We start from the raw sequence: 22,685 nt of genomic DNA, 5'->3' as shown, positions 1-22,685 counted from the left end.
TTTCTCACGATAAGACCGATAAAATTGGAAATTGTGTATTTCTTCTAGCCAGGAAAGCCACGTTAAGTTGTTTATGCACAAATTGTTAAAAACCTGGATCTATGCCAAGAAAAGAAAACAGGAGGATCTTGTTTGCAGTTTTCTATTTTGCACCTAAATCGATTGATTTAGATCTTATATAGACAATGTATATCTCAATTAAGGTTGTGAAGCCATTAAAAAAAGCACATTGAGGACCCTTACTCCGTATCTCAGAAATGAAATGAAGTGTTACGTTCAAATTTAAGCATGCTTCTTTAACAAGCAGGACTCCGAAAGTGTGTAGGGTTGGCTTAAACAACAACCCATGTCAAGTAACGGCTTTCAGTTACTGCGAATTCTTTAGCAATTCATATTTTTATATATTAAAAAACTTCTTTTTGTATCAATCATACAGGGTGTGTCAGAAAGTCACAGAGGTAAAGAAAACGAGCAATTTTACTTGAGATGTGTGTCTAGCGTGATCGCTCCCGTACCCAACATTACACCAATATTTTTGGGACACGCCATATAATACCAAGAAGTAAAATCAATATTCTGGTTTGTCTCTCTCATTTTGTTACACCCCGATGCCCTTTAATCAAAGTCTCCGTAAGAGTTATACCCCTACTCGACTTTGATTCCTGGCCGGCCTCGGGTATAAGCTCGGTCAGGCTGGTCGGTCTATAGAGTTTCGCAAGGCTCATACAGATCCTCGCAACGGTTAATTTGGTCGTTTCTGACAATTTGACAAAATTTGGGAAATAGCGCAGTTCCGCTTTTCAGAAAATTTTCGGAAAAATTTGAATTTTTTCAAATATATTAGGAGTTGGAATTAATTCGTAGCGTTTTTTTTAAGAAAAAAATGTATCGATTTTAAATGAAAATAAAAAAATACATTAGTTAAAGTATTGCCCATCGCTTTCTACTACTTTTGACCATCTTTCGGGCAGGGCACGAATACCGCGTCGGAAGAACGCGTTGTCTTTAGATGCAATCCATGAATCGACCCATTTTTGACAATCTTCGTAAGAAGTGAACTTCAGCTCAGACAGACTATGATCCATCGAACGAAACAAATAATAATCAGATGGAGCAACATCTGGGAAATACGGCGGGTGGGGCAGGATTTCCCATTTAAGTCTTTCCAGGTATGTTTGTACCGGTTTTGCGACGTGCGGACGAGCATTGTCGTGCAGCAAAACCACTTTGTCGTGTCTTTTGGAGTATTCCGGCCGTTTTTCTTCCAATGCACGGCTCAATCGCATCAGTTGTAGTCGGTAGCGGTCTCCAGTTATGGTATCATTCGGTTTCAACAGTTCATAATAAATCACACCCCTCTGATCCCACCAAATACAGAGCAGAAGCTTAGACCCATGGATATTTGGCTTTGCTACTGATGTTGACGGTTGACCGGGCTTAACCCATGACTTTCTGCGCTTCGGATTGTCGTAATGGATCCATTTTTCATCGCCAGTGTCAATCCGATGCAAAAAACCTTTTCTTTTTTCCCGTTGAAGCAGCAGTTCACACGTCAAAAAACGCCTCTCAATGTCCCTTGGTTTCAATTCATATGGAACCCAATGTCCTTCCTTTTGGATCATACCCAAAGTTTTAAGACGTTTTCCTACCGTTGATAAGTCAACTCCCAATGATGTAGACAATTCTTGAAGTGTTTGACACGGGTCTTCGTTGAGCAATGCCTCCAAAGCGTTGTCTTCAAATTTTTTTGGCTGATCAGGTCGCTCCTTGTCAACCAAGTCGAAATCACCAGCTTTGAAACGTGCAAACCGCTTTCGACACGTTCGTTCAGCTAGAGCATGTTCATCATATACTTCCATTAAAATACGATGAGCTTCGGCAGCACTTTTGTTCATATTTAAGTAATTAAGTAAAATACCCCACAAAAACCCTTTATTCGGCACAAATTGTGACATATTCAATAAATTATAAAATGTCGTTATTTATTATTCAAAAAGTGGATATGCAAAGCAAATGACCTCTAATGACCGCTGCTTCACGATAAGTATATTATTGTAGATAACAACGAAATACTGTATTATCTATGCCATCTCTTGTAAAACGCTACGAATTAATTTCAACTCCTAATAATTTGACGTGAATTGGATGAACAGGGCGGTTCAAATAGTTGTTTGGAGGACCTGAAATCTTCTTTCGAATTGTCAAAAAATGCAAAAACTAATGCTGTTCAAGTAGACAGTTAATAGATAATCATATCGTGAATTCAGATTAACTGGCGTTCGCCTTTTTGTCAAGTACGCCAAAAATGTTATTTCATCGGGCAGATGTTGGACCTGTACACAGGCGCTAAATTTCACCATAAATTAGCAGATCAATCGAAAAAATTAATTCCGTGTGACAAATTGCCACCCATCGTCTAGATCAATGCCGGAGTAAACTATCGGATAGCATTATCCGCAACTGAATTGATGGCAGTTCATTATGAGTTTCATGTCAGTAAGGATCATCGAGTTAATAGCATCCATTTGGTCCTTTTTTTCAGCCTAAGAGAGGTATTTATTTCTAGGGGTTTTAGATCAAATAAAGTGGAATATTAAGAAGTTTTGACATTGCTTATCAATCGTGTTATCATCTATCTCTCTTCAGAACTTTTGAATTATTCAATGGCCACGCCAAGTAATGATAAATCAATAAATGGAAATAAGGAAAAATGATTATTTGTCATAAAGGAGGACGCGAAGTGGCAATTTGTGTCAAGCAAAGGGTTTTCTTCAATTTATTTAATTACGTTTTTTGTTTCAGGTAAGTGACCTCTGTCTCCCCCTCCCCCCGTGAAAAATCTGTAAGTATTAGCACAATTTTCGATTTATTTACTTTGTCTCGGTTAACGATCGTTAGTTGATTTTTGATTAAATTTTAATAATTGAAGGTAAGTTAAAATCCTTTAAAGGTAAGTAGAAACGGAGGTTTCCAGAAGCACAAAAACACTTTTTGCCGGAATAACCGGCATTGTCTTTATCCGGGAAGACGGTTAATTTCCTTCAAGATAGTTGACGTAATGAATAGCTGACCGACCTCAAAATTCAATTTTCCACTAGGCAACAGGCTGAAATATGGTTCTGTATTAAGTTGTTCAGTTTTAATTGAATGAAGTGAGCGCATCCTGTTGCTGTGCTCTCCCAAACTGAAAATGGCTGTGCCCCAAAAATTCACTCAAGCGAAAGCGGAGTCACCATTAATGTAAACCGTTCTTGGCTCAGATACAAAACCAGGGATAAAACAATTTTCCCAAACTTGAGTTCTTAAACATATGAATTTTGAGTAAGGTTAAAAATGATTAACGGTAATTGTTCATGCAGAAAAACCCCGCACAATTCGACTTCAGTTGGCAAAAGTTATTGTTCACATTAAACGGGGATTAGAAGGGATAATTATATGGTTGAACGGCGATTTATCCAGCACCACTGGGAATAGAGATAAACAATATGCAGACGTTGAGGAATCGGGTATCAAGAGGATGAAGTTCTCAGTCAAAGGGCGCAAAAACCTCCTATTTGTTTGGTGTACTTAAATGACAAAAAGCTCCGCATAAATTTGTTAAAAATTAAAAGAATTTGTTTTCACGAGAATGCTGGAACGCTTCAAATATTGTTTCTAGTTGTGCATTTTTGACGCAACGGACATGCGTGCAGGGTTACCCACGCAGTAGATAAACGTAGCTTCTCTATTTTTTCTTACGGAACCCCACATATATTTTGACGTTTTTGGGTTCTTTGAGAAATCCGAAATATATTTCATGTGATATATCCATATCTAAATTCAAGAGTCATCGAAATACGTGCGCAATGCGGCGATTCCAGTGGCCTGTTAGATCGCCTGACTTCACCTCTAGGGATATTTTTTATGGGACTATCCGAAACATCGGGTGTATTTAAATGAGCTTTGAGTTATATTACGAACGCTTAACGTATTTTATGTAACATCCCCACGTCTAAATTCAACGGTTTTCGAAAAAAAGTACAAAAAATTGAAATAAGGTTAGAACTATTAATATCTAAAAAAACAATATAAACTACTGTGATCTAATGTAGTGAATGTGTCCCATCGACCCGCCGACAATGGACAGGCCGAAATTTGTGTTTCTCAAGAACGTTTCTAACTATTCGAGGGGGTATTCGTTGGGATTCTTGAACAATTTCATTTTTTCAGTCTTTCGTATTACTGCACTTACGTAAATTCACCCTACGTTTCAAACAACCCCATAAAAAAAAGTCCATAGGAGTGAGGTCAGGCGATCTAGCGAGCCACTCTAATTGCCGTAGTGTGCAAATATTTCAGTAACTGTTTAATTTAGACATTGGTGTGTTACATGAAATATGTTCAGAATTTCTCAAAGAACTCAAAATGTTATAATATACATGGAGCTCCATAAAAAAAAATGAAAAAGTACATTTATCTACTATATGAGGAACCGTGTCTATCACGTCAAAGGAGCACAAGTAAGAACAATATATGACGTGTTCCAGCGTTTTCACGAAAAACACTTCCTTCAATTTTAAACGAATTTATGTGATGCTTTTAATCCCCTACGCGTAAAAGGATTATTATCTATCCTGGGATTATGCAGCCAATAAAAACTCAACGTTATTTAAATCAGAAAATCTCTTAAACTTCTGAGCAAACATTCACTATATTTCTAATTATTCGAGAAAAATTGCCACGTCTAGAACACTCTTTTGATAAGGAAGACGAATTACGTATGTATGTGTAGGGTTAAAAATGAATTTGCGTGGATTACACGTTAATCCAGGAAGTATTTATCTTCTTCCAGTTAAAAATGGTTCTGCGAACGTGGGAAATTACTGGGCGCATTAATTTGGCGCCGGTTTATGAACCATTCCTTGGAGGAATTTAACCCTACGTAATGGATACGAAAAGAGAAGAAAATCGAAAATGCCCTAAACTAGATGAACACTAAAAGATCTCCTTCGAAAAGTGTTCAACGCGACAGATTGACATGAATAAGTGATATTTTAAACTTAGGGCTAATTTTGTCATAAATCTAGGGAAGAGCGTATTTCCCAGCTGGAATTTTCCTGCACGCACGTCGTAAACTGAAAGTAAAGAGGAAAGAAGTATTAAGTAAATAAACGACAGCTACAAAAGCATATTATTTTACCTGCTTTTCCTGCCTGCGGTGCGGCAACTTAATAGCTTGTAGAATGGCTTCTTTAATCAGGACCAAATGTCGCATATTGAAACATAAATTACCCTCAGATACATCATTTTTGTAAAATGAAAAAAAAACTCTGGTACACAACACGTCAAAAGAAAATTTATATTTATGGCCGTCGGAAGACCCATATCCAACATTAAAAAACCCGAACTGTGACAAGCAAATTTTTATCAATTTTCGTGTTTTGTACCTCTTCGATATATGCCAATGTGATATATTAAAGTGCTATCCGCATATGTGTTATTAAGATCGAAACCGGATATTAATTATACAGGGTGAGCCAATGAAAACGAAACAAGGCCGAGTTCTCATTTTTACCACTAAAAAAAAAAAAATTTGCTGAGACCCGTCGATTTGCATTTCGAGGGAGAAATCTTTCGCGACCACTGTCAACCTTGCCACTTCCAATCCCTTGGGGGGGAAGGTGCAACCCTTAAACCTTAAATGGGATTAGGGGTCGAGTGATGCCTCATTCTGAAGATAACCGAATTCTCTTTTCAACGCTGTTAAGTTTTTTTTTTCAACTTGAAGCAGTAGTTGTCGAGAAATCACGCTATAAATGTTGAACCAACATTGAAAAAATAACAGCGTTTTTTCAATTCGTAACTTACCTTAAAAAATATTGTGAGAAAAGCAAATTTTTTCCTGGTAGATGGATTGGCCGATGAGAGCCAGTAGAGCGGTCCGCTGAGGGTCAGTAGAGCGGTCCGCTGGATTTTTTTCTACGGGGTCACTTAAAAAAGAAATTATATAAAACTCAGTCAGAGTCTCTAAATTGTTTACGTTAACAAATCATTGACGAATATCGCAAGATTACATCTGAAATGCTTCAAAACGTCCGAAATTATTTTGAACAAAACCTCTATTTCCATATGGAAGCAGGAGGGCAACATTTTGGACGTTTGTTAAATTAAAAAGTCACTGAATTGTAGATACAGTGGTGAACATAAGTATGGAAACATTTATAATTTCTATTTCATATCTCATAATGTAAACATTTTTTTATCTTATGGTCACTATGCCAATAGCGCACATCATAACACACGTCATTAACACTAAAACGCGTTTATGCGATTTATTGGTAAATTGTTTTTTTTTATTAACCAAATGTGGTTCGAAGTAAGGAAACATTTTCGTAATAACATAAAAAATATTAAACCTTAAAAAAAATAATAAGTTCTTAACGTTATATTTAATATTTCGTAGAATAGCCTCTTGCGTCAATCACTGCTCGACACCTTCCGCCCATTGAGTCGACGAGCCTTGCGCAAAAGTCAGGTGGGACTAGTCCCCATTCTTCTTCCAATGCATTCCACAAATCGGCCCTGTTCTTAATATTCCTTTTCCTAATTTGTTTATCCAAATAGTTCCAAAGGTTCTCTATTGGGTTCAAATCAGGTGATTGTGCAGGCCAACTCATCATGCGGATTTCTCGTTCGGAAAACCAATTCTTCACCAAACGAGATGTGTGCTTTGGATCGTTGTCTTGTTGGAAAGTCCACATCAATGGCAGTTGATCATATTCGTATGGTATCAAATTAGTTTCCAATATTCGAACATACAATTGAGCATCCATTCTGCCGTCAATCTTCGTCAAAGGACCCGTGCCACACCGTCGAAAACAGCCTCACACCATCACGTTGCCACCTCCATGCTTAACAGTGGCTACTAGGTACTTGGGGTCATATCTTTGACCAACAGGTCTTCTTACGTAGCCAGTAGAGTCCATGCCAAACAGGTTAAATTTGCTTTCATCACTAAAGACAATTGTAGACCATTGATTTGTTGTCCAGTCCTCGTGTTCTCTAGCAAATTTTAATCTGGCTTCTCTGTGCCGCATTGTAAGAAGAGGTTTTTTTAACCGCACGCCTGCCATGAAGGTTTTCTGACAAAAGACGACGTCTAATAGTCATGTCTGACACCACTACATCCTGATATTTTTCTTTTAGTTCCTTGTTTATATCAACGGCAGTTTTCATGGGATCACTTCTTGCCTTTCGAATGATGATTTTATCCAGTCCCCTATTTGTTCTTCGTGGTCTCCTTATTTTTAAAGCCGGATCTGCAGTACCTTTTCTCAAAAATTTATTGACAATTTTGCTAACTGTTCTTCGGTGCATGTTAAATGACTTTGCTATGTCAATTTTTTTTATTCCTCTTTGGTAGAGCAATATAATTTTTTTCTTCAAATCAGAACTGAAATATTTGCACAGGGGCATTTTAGTTAATGAACGTTACTTTAAACTTTGTTGGAAGATGCCTAACAGCTGCTTACTAACTTAAATGCTACACTCTAAAACCGAATGATAAAATGTTTCCATGCTTATGGAAAGGACCAAACGACTTATTCGAAAAATTCAATTGAGGCGAAAGTAGATAAGGGTCCCAATATTTATAAACGAAATTCTTAAGGCATTTGAGAATTCACTACAACTTTATTTTATTGTTCGTATACAGTGTGTTAGTAAATATTTTGGATTAAGGAAATGTTTCCAACACTTATGTTCACCACTGTAAATGTTTTAAATCACCCCCCTATTGCCAAGTTGCTATCAGGAACTTAAATCTGCATTCAGAAAGAATAGTTTTTCCCACAATTTTCTTTTTATGTAAGATACGAATTGAAAAAACACTATTATTTTTTCAATGTTGGTTCAACATTTATAGCGTGATTTCTCGAAAACTACTGCATCAAATTCAAAAAACTCAAGAGCGTTGAAAAGAGAATTCGATTATCTTTAGAATGAGGCGTCACTTGACCGCTAATCCCATTTAAGGTTTAAGGGTTGCACCTTCCCCCACCCCCAAGGGGTTGAAAGTGGTCGCAAAAAATTTTCCGATATAAAAATCGACGGGTCTCGGCGTTTTTTTTTTTTTGAGCAGTAAATATGAGAAGTTGTTTCTTTTTCATTGGCCCACCCTGTATATGTGTTTGTATCGTGCTGTAAATTTTCAGTACTATCGAAGAGTGGAATAAATCAGTTTTTGTTTAATTCTCAATTATTTTCGGTTTAAAAAAATTATTTTTAAGCCATTTACTTCTTCTAGTTTTTTCCAAATTTTTGTTGTCTACATCGGGCTTTTTTTTTAATTAAAAATTATTTGATAATCGCCCTTAAACATCCAGAAATAGTTACGTGATTAAAAAAAAAAGAACTTTTGCCGTCTTCTTCTGCCTCTAAAGCTTTTAAAAAAATTTTAATTTTTTTAGTAGTTTCGTTTAACTTATTTTTTCGATTTAAAATAGGTCAAAAATCGCTTATGCAAAGCAAAACAGAATTATTCCTTAAGAATTTATGACCATCTTAGATAACCAATCAAGGCAAATCCCTCTTCAAATATCCAATTAAAACTGGTTTATTAATTTACATTAAATCACTTCTACAGGTAACTAAATGTATGTTAAGTTGAAATTTACAAAGGCGATGCTTGAAATGCCTGCCCGTTTGTTCAATGCATGTTTGCTAATGAGAAATATAATTGCTGCCTATAAGGCTTATGGTTTTGTTTACAATTTGCACTAAACGTCTATAAATGTAAACAAAGGTCTGTCTGTTTAAAGGGTAATTGAATTCAAATTAATAAACCAATGTAATTTTGATATTTGCAAATTAATTTTGTGGTAACGCCTATATTTCAAAATTCGAGATGGTCTCTTTTTGAAATTTTTGTTCAAACGATTTTTTTTTTTAGTTTTGGAATTTTTGACGGCAGTCGCAGTCTACTGCCAACCACTGGGGAATCCGTTTGGTGCATCCTGTATAAGTATCTCTTGATAACCGGCCCGAACAACGCATGACATTGAATGATTGAATTTTTTAACGGTTCTTTCGATTTTCGTTTTTCTTCAACTTGTGGTCCAATTACTTTTAAGTGATAGACAAAATATTTTGAGAATTATACAAGGTGTTTCCTAAGTACGGTACATAACTTCGGGAGCGTATTCTACAGCTAAAATAAAAGTAATTTTGTTATATAAACTATATCCCAAAAATGCTTCGTTGCTGAAATACAGGGTGTGAAAATTTTCTTTCAAAAATTACAATTTTTTAAATATACTGGGTGTCTCTAAAAGGTCTATACAAAATTCTACCACAGATTTCTGAGGTCAAAACATGACGATTTAACCCAATTTACCTTAGTCCAAAAGTGGACGGTTTTCGAAATACAGGGCGTCAAAGTGAAAACAAAAAAAAGCAAGAAAATTAATTTCTTGGTTGGTAATGCTGTTATCTACACAAAATGTCGTATCGGGTGGTTTTTGGGGATAAGAAATCAGAATCCGTTTATATTTTCGATGCACAATGTAGAGGGCGTTGTCAGCGCTCGATGAACCCTCTTTAAAAGGGCATAACTTTTTCATCATCCGGTATAAAATTTATTTATGACTAAACTTGTGTTTTCCTACATTTTTTAAGGAAAAAAGGTCTCTTGTTAAAAATCTCTACGAGGCTTCCTTTTTGAGATATTTGAAGCTTAAAGTTCGTTGCATGTCTTGAACAATAATTTTAATGTACTACATATCTATTCTTACAGTTGGATCGAAAAAAATCAAAACTTAAAAATAGATTACAAATTACTTGAAAACATAGATACCAAACAGAAACACGAAAAAATTATACTTTTAGTAGATGTTCGAAATGACCACCATTGACTTGCATACAAAGATTAATCCGACGCAAGAAATTAAAATGTACTTTATTCATCAATTCTTCGTCGTTCTTTAAAATGTTTACTGCATTTTGAATTCGTCCCCATAGTTCCTCTTCACTATTTATGGCCGTGAAGTATACCATGGACTTTAGAGTCCCCCATAAAAAATAATCCATCGGAGTTAAATCCGGTGAGCGCGATGGCCATGGTACCGGAGCATCATTTCCTCTACCTATCATCTTCGAGGGTACTGTTGATTTAAATAGTTGTGCACTTTTATAGTAAAATGTGGCGGAGCACCGTCGTTCATAAACCACATATCTTGCCGAAGTTGTAAAGGAAGATCTTCCAATAATTCTGGCATTGTATTTTGAATATGTTCCAAATAACTTTCACCACTTAATCGGATTAATTAATTACTCTCGTAGAGTTTTTTAACAAGAGACCTTTTTTCCTTAAAAAATGTAGGAAAACACAAGTTTAGTCATAAATAAATTTTATACCGGGTGATGAAAAAATTATGCCCTTTTAAAGTGGGTTCATCGAGCGTTGACACGCCCTCTACATTGTGCATCGAAAATGTAAACGGATTCTGATTTCTTATCCCCAAAAACCGCCCGATACGACATTTTGTGTAGATAACAGCATTACCAACCAAGAAATTAATTTTCTTGCTTTTTTTTGTTTTCACTTTGACGCCCTGTATTTCGAAAACCGTCCACTTTTGGACTAAGGTAAATTGGGTTAAATCGTCATGTTTTGACCTCAGAAATCTATGGTAGAATTTTGTACAGACGTTTTAGAGACACCTTGTATATCTGAAACTACTTCAGACATTTAAATGAAATTTTGCAGGATTTGAGAGTTAGCGACGGTGCGTATTTTACGCTAAAAACAGTGGCCGTCGTGTAACCAATGGCGTGCGGGCAGGATAATTGTTGGATATTTTAAAGGAAAAATGTGATACGCCACTGTTCCTTTCCATTATTTTGTTACTTTTTTTTATTATATGTTCGATTTGGAAGAAAAAAGGTCTCTTTATTTTTTTTCGTAGGACGCACCGTTTTCGAGTAAATAAATAAAAAACATTGTAGCTACATTTTTTCATTCTTTTTTATTATTCTTAAGAGAAGAAATACTTGTGTGAAGATATGAATTTTTTCGTTATGTACTTGCCTGTTTTATTAAAGTTTCATTAAATTCATTCAATCAATCAAATCAATTAAATTTAAAAAATTGTAATTTTTGGAAGAAATTTTCACACCCTGTATTTCCGCAACGAAGCATATTTGGGATATAGTTTATATAACAAAATTACCTTTGTTTTAGCCGTAGAATACGCTCCCGAAGTTGTGCACCGTACTTAGAAAACACCCTGTATAAGTGCAATATCCTGCCGAAATATTTCCCGCAAAACTCGCGAAAATGTTGGTTTTCGCACACTTGATAGGGCATAAGCCGGGAAATATCCACAACAAAGACTTCGTAATGCAAAATTAAATAATTTACATGTAAATTTAAGAAAGTTTTCTTACAGTAAAAATCTTGAGATACGCGCTGGCGCATCTCAAGTGCGTGGCTTGGCCCGTTGTGCGTAATACCAAAGCGTAGAAATTTATTGGTTAAAAAGTTTACATTCAAAGGCCGAGGGAGAGAGATTGGAAAGAGCTGAAACGAAGATAAACAAGTTTGAAAGTTGCGCATTTGCCAATAAATCTAAGATCCCTCAATGCGCTATATATAATTCCAAGTAAATAAGTAAGCGTTTCCTTACTAACTACTCTGACCTACTCTAAAGCTGATATTTACCATCTAACCTGTCAATATTCCCAGGCGTACAGAGGAGTCTGGAAGAAACTAAATAAAAAACAAAATTTCACTTGAAACATTTTCTTTCAGTTCTAATCCGTGAAGATTTTATCACTGCCACAAAGCTGACGTCTCCGCTAATGTACTGCGAGTAATGTAAACAGTCAGAGGCGTAGGAGGCGGGATGTCAAAGAAACTAAATTAAACACAAAGCCCGGTCTAAAACGTTTGATAAGGTTGTCTCCGGCCAAAATCTAAGATACTCCAATGTGCTACGCGCGATTCCTAAAAATAAGGGTTTCTTCATTGAACCACGAGATTTACTATTTGACCTATGAATTTTTCAAAGCTTCATCTGCGGAGGTTAACTTAACCTGCCAGTTATGTTTTGTTTACACATTACAGAGTCAATTGATCTCGGCTTCGTTAACTAAATTCCACCATTATTCCCACTGCAATTTAATCACAAAATCAATGCAACGCTTTGACCCGTTGAACTAGAGGATCTTGCAGGAATTAGCTGATTTCACCCTATCTATTACAACATACTAATTTATGCTGGAGAGATATTCATGGACGAAACAATGCTTTATGATTGTAAACATTAACCATGCGGGTAATTGCCCTTCTAAATCGTTTATGTTCAAAATGAAAAAAAAAAAAAAGACACATAAGAAAATCTTTTGTGTTTCCCCAGAGCACTTGAATTCCTCAGTTTAAAGGGGTTGACACCATTGTAGTCGTGTTTGTTGCTCGACACATTGCTTGGACCCTCTCTGCCTCTAATAGTTTGTGATTTTTGGCGTAATTTTGAGGGGACCAAAAAGGGGACCAATGTAAGCAACAGTACAGAACCTGTCACCCAACAAGCTGAAGTACGAAACCTCGCGCTCGGCGCAAGTTGAATCAATATGTAGCCCCGCACATGGGGCGCAGGCTTACGAACTCCCTGGTGGGACACGAACGTTCAGTTCAACTGGGAGCGCGCAAATTACGGAGCCCCCTTTTCCTGGCTACATTACTTTCCGTATAGTAGACGTTACACACTTCTCAACTTCGCATTATCAACCCTCTTCCATGCATATCAACCGCGGATGCATTTGAGTTCGGAAGCCTTAAGCTTAATCGTCGAAGCATCAGATTGTTTAGCATTGTGTCACGTGCTTGGCTTTGAGCGGTAAATCACATTTTCGGCACGGGTGTACAAGCAGTGCGATGGGGGAACTGAAGTTCACAATTTCGTACCGCAGTGAGTGTTTGTAAGTGAACCCGATGGAATATATGCGAATAATGAATAAATAAAGCGAGTAAGTGCAGGATGAAATTTTGAGTGAGTGCAGGAGTTTTTTATTTGGTCGATACATATTGGGATTAGTTTAATTGGTCGGGAAATGTGCCGTTCACGGTTGGATGGGCCTTCACACGCTAGTTCAATAACGGCGCAAATATTTACCATCGACATGTCCATTAGGGAGAACGAGTAATTATGCGGCATTCATAAACATGCAAAAAAACCACCCTTAGTGGCATCATTATGCACTGAAAAATATGCGAATCTAATGTGAAAATAATTGTCCCATCATCACCAGTCATTATCCGTAGAAAGGGGTACAACTTTCCTACGCCTTGGTGTACTCGCACAACAGTCCGAACAATAAGAAATAAAAATCGATTCCTTTATCTGAATGATAAAATTATCGCGCCCTGAAATCACGGAAACTCCCAGAGGATCAGACAAGTATGAGGAAATTGCTTTGAATAAATATTATTGTGAAATCTGTCTGGAATGGAATATATACGTAATGCCTAAAATAGCTATTTCATATTCTCCGTATTAAATCTGCTGCATCCAGGAAGAGAAAATGGATTCCAATCTTATTCTTGAGACTTACAGTCAATCGTAAATTGGTCAAATTAAGGGTGGATGCTCTCCCGATCTTTTGATATTCCGAGACGAAATATATGGCACTAGTGCGAACATGGTGTTCTTGGATAGGATTTTTCTTTCCAGATGATTTTCTGGTGAGTTTTGAGAACAGAAACATTTCATGCCCTTAGACGAAGGCTTCCTTAAGACTTCAAATAAACAAAGTGGATATATGCCATGAGTATAGGCGAAATATTCGGAGCCAGCTGAAAATTTAGGATTTAGTTAGTCTTCTCGAGACACGATTTTTGGAAAATCTTGAAACGATAAGGTGGAAAATTATTGAAAAGAACTGTTCCATGAAATGAACAAAAATGTTCTAAATTTCAATAAAGTTAGTTTCAAGAGAAACGTTTAGTGGATTTGGAAATGAATAGATTCTATAAGTGGAACAGAAACTTTTTGAGCTTCGCCAGTCTTTGTCTACCGACAACGTTTGTTACACCTGAAATCAAGAAAACCTCCCGATCCTGCTATATTCTGTCTATAGACGATTCTTGCTGCATTTAAAATCAAGGGAATATGTATACTCGTTAAACGTAGAAGAAGTTTTCTGAGCTGTCAGAATCGTGCGCCCTCAGAAAGCTTCTCTACGCACAATTTCTAGTAGATTTCGAGGTGAGAAAGTCTCAAATTATCGAAGACCAAAATTCAATTAACGGGTTATACATTTTTTGAGCTTTAATAGTTTGTTCCTACAGACAAGACTTGGTGCGCTCCAAATGTGAAAATCTTCTAAACCCGCCCTAATGCCTCCGCAGAAAATGCTTAATAGATTTCAAATCAAGAGAGTAGAACTGCCAGAATCTTTCGCCGTCAGAATTAGCCTTCGTACAGACAGCTTCTGGCAGAATTAGACGCAGGAAAGCAGCAAGTTGTCGAGGACCAACACTAAATGGAAAAGTGATAAATTCTCTGTGGGTCGATCGTCTTGCTCTACAGGCCATATTCAGTACACTTTAAATTAGAGGATGTTCCAAACGTGCTCTAAACGGAAAGTGTAAAAACGTCTTAGACGTAGGCACTTCTGGAGTGCCATAATCTTATGACCTTTGAAGTTAGTTCTCCACTTGCGGCAAATCGTTGAGGGCAAAAGCTCCATGAGAAAAAGGAAATATTTTGCAGTTTGTTAATGTACCTTGTTGGAGAATATTTAATAGAGTCGCTAACAAGAAATTTGGAGATAGTCGAAGAGAAGAGTCGTCTCAAAGGAAATTTAATGAAAAATATTCTCCATGCCTTTCTAGGGAATTTCCAGATCTCCTTATTCACCTAATTTTCTGCTAACCTTTTAAATTCAAAACCTTAATCCCACTCTTTACGGGGATTTCAATGGGATCGGCCAAAGCACTGGGAAGTCCATTAAGCAAATCTATGAAGTTTTTTCCCCAATTTACTCCAGTAAATTATCCAGGCCGTCTCTGGGTAATAAGTCTAATAATATTCGAGAGGTCAGATCCGCATTCCAATTTATATTCAAGGGGCGTAAAACTACGCCATCCTAGTTCACATCGGCGCCATCAATGTTAAATGACAACGCAAATATTCCGGACTCGGCTTTAGCAGTTTTTCAAATTTGAAACTCCCGGAAGTTAATTTGTTTTGTTTATTAAGGCCTGGTTTGACCGATAAAGTTATCCGGAAATTTATTCCAGAGATAAATACTCACAGGTGGGGCCTAATTCTCAAGATCGAAGGGAAAAGTTCTGTATCCTGAAAAGAGCGCTGTGTCCTGATACCAACTTCAGGTCACGTATTTCATAGCGAGGGTTAAGCTTGTTATCACTTTAGTGCAACTTAAATAAAACATCTCGTCTCTCTGACATACACGCAGTCTTTACAGGTAATACTAGTAAAGGAGAGGTCATATGGAGATTATTTATATGGGAATGGAGGTAGTTTTGCAGAGCGTTCACCCCTGGAATAAGGAATAATTTAGAATCGTGAACCTGGATCGATTGTGCCTCTGGGAAGCCGATTGCATTGCCCTTAATACAGAAGCGGAAAGTTTGCCAGAATTAGATCTGTTGACATTTTCTCAACAGAGATTGAAAATGGTCGACTCGATGATTAGGGGATGAAGGGGTTGGTCTCGAAGTAGCGAAGAAACTCCTTTGTTTCTTCAGCAGCAAGGGATGATTAACGAAAAGATAATTTAATTAATTACGTCCATTAGGCGTGCAAAAATAATTATAAAACGGCGCAAGCTCATCTGTCTGTGAAAGCCTTCTCTTGCATTTCGCAGTGTGGCCTTAGGGGTAGCGTAATTATTGTTGGTAACAGGAGAGCTAAAGCGTGTCATCCAAGTTTTACAAAGGTTCACATTTCTCAAAATTATGACTGTCAGGGACATAAATTTAAAAAAAATGTTTCACACAAATTTTAGCTACTTCGGGAAGTGCCTCGGGGCGCCATCTGGCAATTGAACCGATGCTGCACGCCAAATTTTTGAGTACTACCCTGCCTTCGCTTCTAAATTATTCAGTATTTTATACTTGGGGGTGAACGCTCTAGGACCAATAATACCAGCTAGACAATGTACCCTGGGCAGTTAGGCCGAAGTTCGATTATTGAAAGAGGGATGTTCGGGTCCCTCTCTAAAACGTATTTGAAAAAAAAAATCGTTTTTCCAAACGTAAACATGAATTTTGGTTAGCCCTCATGATAAAATCATACTGCATAAATACCCAGCAAAACGTCCCACAGAGAAAAATACATATTTCATTTCGTGCAGATTATCTGGACAATTTGTTATTTCCCTCAACCTCGAGTATGTAAATTCTTGCGCTTTTTTGTGACCCCATTTACCATGCCCATTTGCATAGAATAATCGATCTATAATATTACACCTAATCATGCAAAACCGCTAATTAAATTTCAAAGTAATATCAAATATTTCATCACATCTGGCAACGCGGCCCGTGCTTGTTCGAGCCAGTACTAAGGACGAGGTTGCAACATCTAGGTTTAACCAAAATTGGAGGTATTTTCGTTTTCGTGAAACTCTGCCTAAAATTGTTATTATTGAATTTATTAAGTTGTGTTATGTGTAGAGAACGTAGAGAATAATAAGTTTAAAGCAACTGAAAGACTTTAATATTTGGTTCGCGTACAGCAATTTATTTCTGCAATAATCGGGGGCATGCAGGGAAAGTTGAGAGAGGGAAAAAATTTAATAGAAAAAGTCCTTCTTTTATGTCCTCAATTTTGTGCCAATTTGAAGACACCGCACCGCAATGAACGACGTATGTTGATCACTGTTGAAAATCTTTAATAAATTAGTGAAACTCGCAGACCAAAGTGCGAAGATTAATCAACGACGCGCACGGAGATCGAGAACTAAATTGCGAAAAATCCCTTTCATGTCCTCAATTTCCTGCGGGTTTGGAGACATCGCACGCCTCTAGACGGTGCACATTGAATGCCCCAAAAACACTTGATAATTTATTGATATTGAAAAACGTAATCGACGATAATAATCGCGATTGTTCAACGACGGTTGACAAAAATGAATGGGAAAAAATCTCAATTTTTTGCACATTTAAAGACATTCTCTGCGAGTGAATTATGCACGTAGGGAGCGACAGTGTCCGGAAATGAAAGTCCCTCTCGCTGAATTCTCGAGGCTCCAAGGTCTCGACTGAGACACCCGAGGTAGGACCCATTTTACCCCAAAATTTACCACTTTCACGTTTTCATTTCTCTTACGAGCTTCGAGCATTAATTCTCTAATAATTTGTGGAATTTCATAAATCAATTTGCGAAATAAACATTATTTGCTCAAATTCGCAAGTTTTCGTGAATTCCGAACAACGCTCGAAATAAAATTCGAATTATGCATATCCCTGATGAGGTATATGAATTTGCAAATTAACGTGCAGAAAGGCGAAACACGTCGGTTGTCGGGTGCGAATAGGAAATTTAAAAAACGGAAAATTCAAATCGCCCTTTAATTTGCATATTTACCGGTTATATTGCCGGTGGAAAGCAAAACCCTTTGAAACTTTATCCAAGAATCAAAGCGAAATTATTGTTGATATAACTCATCCAAAGCCGGCAACGAAGCTTATAGCCGCGTAAATGCTAATTTTGAAGCTAGATTAGAAGGGAGAATGTGTGTTATGATAATTTATTAAGGGCTTGACCTAGCTTCGGCTGCTCGCCACATACACAGTAATAAATTATTTACGACTCTCCGTACTTGCATTGTGAACTATCTGGAACATGAACAGCCAAAGATCGATCTATTATTCCCCGAAAAATACTTTTTTCCCGCCCTTCGAAGGTTTAACATATTTACTATCGTCAGCGAAAATCCCCTTTGCCCCGATACTAATGGATAGGAACGTATTGACGATGATCGATTGAGGGCCCAAGGACAGTGCTAATTTCCTGAGACAACTTATCATATCAATTTCCAACAACGTACATAAATCAATTCGTCTGGGTCCAAAAGTTCGCGGTTATGTTTGTACGAATTCAACCGACTTCAAAAGATATTAAACGAAGGAATCGAAATTTATTTCCTGGGAGATCGGTTATTGAAAGGGAAATCCACCCCTGCCAAAGGGGATTAAATATAGATTTGTTGTCGCTGCGTATTAACTTTATATGTTGTTAGACACGCGCTAATGATGGTTTAGGGCGTATTTTCCATCCAAGACCCTTTACACAGGGATAGCAGACACGGAGCTTTCGTTGCCGAATAGATTCAATTTTAAACTCGGTTATGATCCTAAATGCGATATGTGCAGAGAATGAATTTCCAGAGCTCAGGTAGAGAATGGCGTGTCATTCCGCAATAAAATTCGTGAGAGGTGTCGATTACACCTAACCTTCATTAAAAGTGTATAAGTAAACACTTCATGCTGCTTCGCTCTATTGTGGGCCTAACAACAAAGCGCCAGCAGCCTTTTTTTAACTTATAGAATTTTTATTTTTATGAGGCTCTATAACGGGCGAAATTACAAAAGCTCACGTGACAAAACTATATTATACAACGTAATAGGAATACTCGTGACATACCTAATGAATCGTAATTGAGACTGTGGCCACATTCATCAGAGGTAACAGTTGGGCAACGGTTTCGCAGTTTTCTGAAATGCGGAACGAAAATGACGATCCGCTCCCACTTGATCCCATTCGAAGGGTGACGCGTCATTCAGCAGGTCTCGTAAGAGTTACACAATTGTTGATTCTGCCGAACGCGGCCAATTTCGCCCACACCGAGACCAATAATGATTTAAACATTTCGCGATAAACGAAAGCTTATCTCCCATTTCGTCCCCAATTGTATTAACGTTAAGGGTAGCTTTATACACGGTTTAATTAAAATGTCCCTAATAAGTTTGAAGCAGGTGCTATTTAGATATGAATTCTAATTATCAAGTTAATTGTGTCTTAATGACTGGTTCTGGTAATTTCGTTTCAGTTGTAAATTGGATGGCGTGTCCCCGTATTTATTTCGTCGTATTCATTAAACACGAGAGTTTGAAGAGTGACAGAAAGCAGGTGGGTGCGCCCCTGACGCTTTCGGCAAAATTTAAATTTTTGATGTGCTCTTTTGCCCTGAATTAATGCCCTGGAGTTTTGAAAATGCAGTGCGATATTTTTTTTCCTTTTCGAACACACCTCTATTTTCATCGATGATCTCGGACAGGGTGTTCCAACTGAAATTTTCATCCGACGAAATCTCCGATTTTATCCAAATGTGCGAAAAATGCTAAAATTTGGCAGTTTCGGCTCGAGGATGGGGACCCAATTTCATCTTGGTTCGAAGTAATCTCTGCGTCCCCCTAGTGTCCAGCATCACCCCTTTACAAATTTCAAATGGCACGAGGGGCCCAGTGGCACGTCATGTCGAAGCTGCCTCTGTTCTCGATGCAATTGTGTTTATTTTTCAAGCTTAACCGAATGGTTTTTCAAAACACTACCTAGATGACTGTGAAAGTGGAAAAAAGTGGTAATGGAAAAAAATTAAATTTAACGGATGTATTGCTCAAGTTGTCCACCACCGACGTCCGTACATACAATAGTGCAAGCGACTTTGAAAAGCTTCTCAAACGCTTTGTAAGATTTCTGGCACTCTGCGACAATACGTTCTCGAAACATCTGTAGAGATGCAGATGGTGTAGCATAAACTTTAGACTTTAAATGGCCTCAGAAAAAGGAATCTAGGAGGGTTAAAAATTGCAAACATTAGAGCAGATAAAGTGACATTTCTCAAATCGTTCCTACCAAAAAGAAATTGTTTAAAATCTAAACGAGAATCTACCGGATTAGCAATGTTGAAAATTTCGATCAGCCTACAAAAATTTCGTGATTTCGGAAAACCAACCGCTCAAACTTAAAAAAAAAACACGGCTGCATAGAGAATGGAAGCGGCTTCAAAATGACGTGCCGGTCGGTCCTGTTGCCATTTAAAGATCTGGAAGGGGTGGCCCAGGCACAAGAAGGAAGCAGAAATTACTTCGGAATCGACATAAAATTTGGTCCTCCATCAAGCTAAAATTGACATATTTTAGCATTTTCCCCACGCTTAGACGAAATAAGAAATTTCAAGGGGTGCAAATTTTAATTGGGACACCTGGTATGTCGGAAACTAAGAGGTGTACTCGCAACCAATCGAGCGACCACAACCAGTTAACAATTAGGCGAAGGAAGGAGTCAGGCAGCTACGTGATGAACACCTGCGCAATCGGCAGACATTTTGATTGGGAGTTAGCTCAGATTAACTTTAACCTAATGATGAGCCTTCACTTTGTATTGCTTCGCATGCAATGCTGCAGGGAATTGTAGAGCTAGCACTTATAGCAGTATAGTTTGTAGTTCGGATCTGTGCATGTGCGTCATACATACGAATCGTATTCATCAAATCAGTTCATAAAGTGTGACTAGTGGCACCTCGAAGATTTTTTTTGGATATACAGCGTGACCCACATAAGAGCGGGACACCCCTGTAAAAGTTTTATTTGCGGTCCGATTTTGATTATTTTTTTTATATGTTGTAAAGCATCAAAAACTCTAGTTTATGAGAAGTTCTTGTTGTGCTCACTTAAAATCCGACTTTGCATCTTTTTCATGCCGAAAATTCAAGAAAAGATATTAGGGATTTTTTTATTTTAAATTTAACTATAATAATGTCTTTAGAATATTGCAAAATGGTTGTATCTCAAATTTCGTTGAAAAATATTGATTAATAAAAAAGTTATTGAACAATCAAATTTTAAATTTACTGAATCGTCCACATCTTTATTAATATAGATTTTTGGTCGAGTTGGTTGAGAAATCTCTCCTCTTTTTGATTGAAGAAATATTTTGGCGAGCATAAAATTCGGGTCACTTTAGTATTTTCGAAATTTTTGCCTTCCTAACTTCCAAAAAAATAAAAAAGGATAGCCTTTATCGATTCTGAGGTTCTTCAACCTTGTTAAGAGTAAATGGTAAAAAGAACACGATCCTGTACCCAAATAACCGATGTATTGTACAGGTGTCCATTACCCAAGCACTGTAACATTTTTGAACACAATTTTGTGCTACCGAAAAAAAACTCATAATGACATTAATATCGCGTATTTTCCCCTCTTTTTGCCTTTCTACTGTTAACGCAACTTGAAGTTAAAGAGAACACCTTTAACCAATTCGCCTAAAGTGAACAACAATTGAATGGAACTGATAAAGAGGATGCATAGATATTGAAGGTATTTTATCAATCTTTTTTTTCATGGTAGAACCATGCAGAACCGTAAACATTTTCCCAATGATCCGAAATTTCATGAAGCAATGCCGGTAGGCCAGCGAAAAATATCACTTCTCTTTCAATACATTTATATTTGAAAATTTCGAAGTGACCCCAATTTTATGCTCGCCAGTGTAGTTCAAATATGAATAATCAATTGACTTTAAGGGAAAAAATTGAAATAGTGCGTCTTTCCGGTGATAATGACCGAAGTGTGTGGGAAGTAACTAGAATATTCAACATAAAATGTCCTAATCGACGTCCTATTACTAAAAGTACAGTGAATCGAATAAATCGTACATTTAATGAAACTGGAGCCTTTTACAGATATTAACTAAAAACCAAACGTCCGGGAAATAGAAATCAAAATGATACAGAAATCGCAATTTTAAATAATTTTACTGACAGCCTATATGCTACATTAAGAACAGCAAGTTTGGATTTAAATGTACCCAGGGAAAATATTCGAAGATGTCTTAAGAAGAATCAAATTAAGCCATATAAACCAAAATTTCTGCATACTTTAGAACAAGGAGACCAGAACAGAAGGTTGGAATTTTGTTTGTGGACGCAAGGGGAGTATCAAGATACCAATTTCCTAAAACGTATTCTCTTCAGTGACGAAGCTACATTTACTACTAACGGGATAGTTTCCTCACAGAATTGTAGATTTTGGTCTCGCAAAAATCCAAGCTGGATTATTAATTGCAAAAGTCAATATTCCCAAAAAGTAAATGTTTGGTGCGGAATAATCCACGACAAAATTATCGATCCATTTTTTCTTGAAGGCAATATGAATTCTGCATGTTTTTTAGAACTATTAAAAAATGAATTAACCGATGCGAGCGATGATCTTCCACAATTTAGGCACGTAACATGTATTTTCAACTTGATGGAAGTCCTATTCATAACGCGAGAATTGTTCGGGAACTGTTAAATACAAACTTTCCTAACCAATGGATCGGACGGAATAGTCCATTAATACAATGGCCTCCCAGATCGCCCGATCTGACCCCATTAGATTTTTTTTTGTGGGGTACTCTTGGGCAAAAAGTATATAAAAATCGCCCCAGAAATAGAGAAGAACTGTGCATGAGGGTGAGACGCGCCTGTGAAGAGATAACTCCCCTATGTCTTAGGAAAGTAATGCGGAATACTAGAAGAAGATACGAGAAATGTATCCAGTTGAACGGTGGCTTAATCGGAGCAAACGCTTTTTAAAATCAGGTAAACATCTTTTTGTTATAATTTTTTCCACATTAAATGATTGAATATTTTACACGGGTCTCCTGCTCTAAAGTGGATCAAATTTAATTGTTCCA

The 22,685-nt window shown here is 37.2% G+C and overlaps 1 protein-coding gene across 5 annotated transcripts in view; it reads left to right on the top strand.

Moving 5' to 3' along the window:
• Positions 1 to 22,685, top strand: part of unc-13 — a 129,383-nt gene that overhangs the window by 30,780 nt on the left and 75,918 nt on the right. Inside the window, exon 1 of one of the 5 annotated variants that reach the window (XM_066295131.1) lies at positions 12,690 to 13,005. The exons of the other annotated variants lie outside the window; for them this stretch is intronic. The gene's annotated coding sequence lies outside the window, so the exon portion shown is untranslated. Of the gene's footprint in view, positions 1 to 12,689; positions 13,006 to 22,685 lie in introns of those variants that run through there. 5 annotated transcript variants of the gene reach the window in all.

The sequence above is a fragment of the Euwallacea fornicatus genome, chromosome 22 (genome assembly GCF_040115645.1).
Source record: "Euwallacea fornicatus isolate EFF26 chromosome 22, ASM4011564v1, whole genome shotgun sequence".
In the NCBI taxonomy this organism is placed as follows: Eukaryota; Metazoa; Arthropoda; class Insecta; order Coleoptera; family Curculionidae; genus Euwallacea; species Euwallacea fornicatus.
This window is presented reverse-complemented; position numbering and strand designations above follow the sequence as displayed.